Source organism: Rhinolophus sinicus, linkage group LG09 (genome assembly GCF_036562045.2).
Source record: "Rhinolophus sinicus isolate RSC01 linkage group LG09, ASM3656204v1, whole genome shotgun sequence".
NCBI lineage: Eukaryota > Metazoa > Chordata > Mammalia > Chiroptera > Rhinolophidae > Rhinolophus > Rhinolophus sinicus.
The window spans coordinates 28,538,797-28,544,112 of NC_133758.1; the positions used below are offsets into that span (position 1 = coordinate 28,538,797).

General features: G+C 39.3%; 1 pseudogene; it reads right to left on the bottom strand.

Moving 5' to 3' along the window:
- Nucleotides 1-2,309: 2,309 nt before the first annotated feature.
- Nucleotides 2,310-3,800, bottom strand: LOC109452094 (adenosylhomocysteinase; annotated as a pseudogene).
- Nucleotides 3,801-5,316: the final 1,516 nt, after the last annotated feature.

The window sequence follows — 5,316 nt, forward strand, 5'->3', positions numbered from 1 at the left end:
TAGCTTCATGACTTTGAACTAAAAAGAGCTGAACTTTGGATCTGTGAGTAGATTCCAACGTAACTAACACCCCTGCAAACCAAAGCGTTCAAATACCTATAAGATGGGGCAAGGAACTTAGGGTATAAATGCACACAGATAACCACAAACTTTTTGTACAACACAAAACAGATCTTAAACAAACAAACTGAAAATTTCCACTTAAAATGGACATACAAATAAAATTCCAAAACCAAATTAAAAATTCAAACAGTGGAATGCCAGCCAGCACTAATATTACCAAAACATTCATCCCAGATTAAATGCATTTTACCATTTGACAAACACATTATTTCTTACTCTGCTGTTAGTCTGCTTTTAGTATGCTGAAGATGTTCAAAAGATAATGACAACATACCATTTCTTTTTAAAAATATTGGGAAAGCAAATGGACAGAAGAAAATAAGGTCTGAGGTATAGGAAAAAGAACCAATTAATAAGTTTGGAAATGAAAAATATTGTCATTTAAATAAAAATGCAGCTGATGTAATAACTGTAGACTAGACTAGGCATAGTAGATGAGCAGGTCAGTGGTTTGGAAAAAAGTACTGAGAACAGCATTCAGCATGCAGGATAGAGAGAAATTGTTAAAGTCTGTAAAAGAGGCATTAAGGAGAAAATTTTCATGACTTAGGCATAGACAAAAGTTCTTAAACAAGACACCAAAAGCATACTCCTTGAAGAAAAACAATAGATAAAATGGATTTCATTACATTTAAAGCTTCTGCTTTGGAAAAAAATTAAAAACACTAATATGAGAATGACAAAACAAATTAAAGACTAGTAGAAAATACCAGGGGTGCCAAAAAAATGTATACACATGACTTGTATTCATCTTCTGTTACAGGTATATATTGGTATGACAATTTTAATACAGTTGTTTTCCTTTCTTAAAATGTGTATACATTTTTTGACACCCTCTATATTTGCAAGTCTCATATGCAAAAAGGATTTGTATACAAAATACAGAAAGAACTCTGAAAATTTGACAGTAAGCAAAATAAATAAAATAAAATCTGGGTAAAAGTCTTAAATAGACCCTTCACCAAGGGATATATTCAAACCTCAAGAAACCACAGGAAAAGGTGTCAATCAATAACTGTTAGAGAAATGGCAATTAATGCCATTGTGAGATAGCACTGCCCACCTATTAGGAAGGCTGACATGAAAAATACTGACAACAACAATAGCTGGAAAGAATGTGAAAAAACTGTCAACTGTCATATGTTGCTGGTGGGGATGCAATATAGTATATGACTCTAGAAAAACAGTTTAGTTAAAGTTCAACATATACTTATTGCATGATCCTGCTATCCACTCCAGAGTATTTCACCTAGAGAAATAATAACAGTGTATGAATATTTATAGCAGCAGTATTCATAATCACTAAAAACTAGAAACAACTCAAATATCCTTTAGTAAGTTAATGGATAACCCTACTATAGTATTATTACTTAAAAAAAGAACAAACTGTTGATATATTTAACAGCTTAGACACATCTCAAAGACATCACATTGAATGAAATAAGCCAATATCAAAAGGTTACATATCGTATAATTCCATTTATGTGACATTCTCAAAAGAAAAGACTATAGTAACAAAAAGAGTAATGGTTACCAGGAGTTACAGATTTGGAGAAGATCTAACTGCAAAGGAGATTTTTAGAGTGATATAACTATTCTGAATCCTGATTATGGTGGTGGCTATGCAAATCTATATATATTTTTAAGCACCAAAATTTTTATTTACCTACCCTCTTGCTCTCTTTTAACACTATAAGCGTTATATAAACATTTTAAACCAAATTAATCTTTCTGATCCATGGTTGTGACAGGAACCACCATGTTACAAAGTGGTGGCAGATATATGCCTGCTTTTAAGATTCTCTGGCCCCTCTCAACCTCTGGCTGTCACTTTTCTTATCCTTCCTTGGCTGTCCCCTAATACCATATTCTATAACCTCTGTTGTTGTGAGGTTTAAGAGAATGCCCAGCACTAAGCCAGGCTCTCAGGAGCATTCAAACTCCAACAATTCCTCCCCGCCCATGGATATAGCTCCTTCTTCTCTGTCATGAGCTGAAGAGCCAATGAACCTATAAACCAAGAACATAGGTATAACATACATAGGCCAGGTGAGAACCTAGATGGTAAAGTTCATGGGCTTTGTGACTACCACTGCCAACTTCCAGTCTAAGAAAGAACTGACTGAGTGAGCAGTTCCAAAACCCTGAGCTTATGGTTCCCTGTTGGTATCTCCCATGTACCTCCACTATGACCAGGGCTTGAGGAGAGGGCTTCTCAATCCCCCTGGCACAGTTGGAATACTATGAGAGATGCAGTGGAAGCAAGCCAAGGACTGAATAACCAGCCCCAGGGAGCCACTGGAGGACATTAACAAATCATTCTCAAAGTTGGCATTCTCAAAGTTGGTACCATTTGCTCTTGAAGAGGAGAGATGGGACCTGAGCAAGGACAGCAGCTGGAAATCAAAAAGGGTTAAGCCTGGCTTGAAGGGGCCATCATGGGACATGCCCAAGTACGGGGCCTGCTTCTCAGTCATTTTGGTGAGCTTCATGTTCAGCTTGCCCAGGTTGGTTTCAGCTACTGCTTCGTCCAGCTTCCTGGGCAGGAAGCAGACCCCGATGGGGTACTTGTCCAGATGGATCCACAGTTCAATGTGCGCCAGCACCTGGTTGGTGAAGGAGCTGCTCATTACAAAGCTGGGGTGACCCACACAGCCCAGGTTGACCAGCCAGCCATCAGCCAGCAGGATGATGCAGTGCCCATTCTTCAGTCAGTAGTGTTCCACCTGAAGCTTGATGTTCACCTTCTCCACCACGTTCCCATGCAACCACCTGACATCAATCTCTATATCAAAGTGTCCAACATTACACACAATAGCATATCCTTCATCTATTCAAAGTGCTCGCAGAGGTTAATGTCGATACAGCCCATGGTGGTGACAAAGATGTCGTCCTCCTGACCGGCCTCGTCCATGGTGGTCACATCATAGCCCTCCATGGCGGCCTGCAGACTGTTGATGGGGTCAATCTTGGTGATGATGACTCAGACCTTGAAACTCCTCAGGTTCTGGGCATGGCCCTTGTCCACGTCACCATAGTCTGCTATCACTGCCACCTTGCCCGCAATCATCATGTCTGTGTCCTGCTTGATGCCATCTATGAGGGACTCCCAGCAGCCATAGAGGTTGTCAAACTTGCTCTTGGTGACAGAGTCATTGACATTGATGGCCGGCACCTTCAGGATCCTACTGGTCATCATCTTCTATAGAACGTGGACCCCTGTCATAGTCTCCTTAGCGATGCCTCCGATGCCTGACAGGAGTTGTGGGTACTTGGTGTGGATGAGGTTGGTGAGGTCACCGCCCTCCTCTAGAATCATCCCTGAAATACAGTGTCTGCTCAGTGCACCACACGTAGTCCTCATCTCTTTCACCCTTCCAGGCAGACACTAGAATACCGGCTTTGGCAGTGACAGCGCTGCATGGTCCAGGGTGAAGAAGATGTTGCCGCTGGACCACTACACCTCAGCAGCCATGGCTCTGAGGGTCTCCATGAGGAGATGTGCAGTCATCTCTTGATGGTCAGGTGCAGGTAGCTGGCGATGCGGCCACCCTTCAGTGGCTTGGAGGCCAGGTACATCTCCTGCATGCCCATCAGGCTTGGCATCTCATTCTCCATGATGTCCAGGGCCTTGCATCCCCAGGAGGCCAGGCTGATGTCAGCGACTTTCTAGGGCAGTTTGTCTGACATGCTGGCGGAGTTCCCGCACGCAGTGATAGACACAGGTAAAGGGAGCTAGGCCTCAGACTGGGAACAGGAATGGTGCAGGCAGCACCAGGACGGGCAATCTATCCATTGTTTAAAATCATATTATTGAATACCAAAAGAAAAAAAAATCAATTTTATAGTATGTGTATTTGAAAAATAAAGTTAAAAACTTAGCAAACTTAATGTGATAGATATGTATGTGTGCATATATCTGCAAGTGACAGATAAAGAATATGCATAGAACATCCAAAGGCACTGAACACCTATTCAGTCACAAAAAAAAAGCTAAAATTTTTCAAAGAATCAATAGCATGCAAGTTACATCTTCTTTCCAAAAATCAACTTAATCCTAAATAACAAAAAGTACACTTTGAACAAAACATGTATTTGTATACTTAGAAATGAATTCCTACTTAACTTATGGGGTTAAAAAGGAAATGAAAATTATAAAGTACTTAGAAATGAATGACAATGTAAGCTTAACATATCTTCTAAAATGACTGAGGGTAAATGAATCACTTAAGCATTTAACTCTGTTAACGAAGAATATATCGCTTCTCGGCCTTTTGGCTAAGATCAAGTGTAGTAACGAAGAATACGAAAAGGGCAAACTTAAGTGACCTAGAGAGAAGAAATAATAAGAATCTAAGAAACAATAGAGCACATCAGTAAACTCCAAAGCTCTTACTTTGAATTTTTTTTAAAAAATACACAAATCCTTAACAACAATGATGAAGTGGGAGAAAAGGAAAACAAAGGTATGAATATAAATATTGATATGAATAAATGGGACATAATTACATACAGCATATCAAGCTTTAAAACATAAGAGAACATTATTAAAAACATTACACACCTACATTTAAAAATTTAAATGAAATGAATAACTTTCTGAAAACATACGAAAATGCCACAATGACTCAAGAAGAAATGGAAACTCTTGATAAGTCAATCACAACCATTGAAATTAAGTGTAGCAGCAGAGCTGTCGTCATATTATACTTGATGTTCTGAATGTCATCCAAATGTCTTCCTTTCAGTATTTTCTTTATTGTCCGGTAAAGAAAGAAGTCATTGGGGGCCAGATCAGGTGAGTAGGGAGGGTGTTCCAATACAGCTATTTGTTTACTAGCTAAAATCTCCCTCACAGACATTGCCATGTGAGCTGGTGCATTGTCATGATGCAAGAGCCATGTATTGTTGGTGAACAGTTCAGGTTGTTTTCATCTAACTTTTTCACACAGCCTTTTCAGCACTTCCAAATAGTAAACTTGGTTAATTGTTTGTCCAGTTGATACAAATTCATAATGTATAATCCCTCTGATAGCAAAAGAGGTTAGCAACAACTTTGCAACAAAATTTGTGAACTTAATTGTCAGACCTCATGCATTAATAGCAATGAAATATTTAGAAAGTGGGATAATACTCATACCTTGGTCAGAATTTACTTGGATGTGTGGAACTTACTTCTTCATGTCACATTCT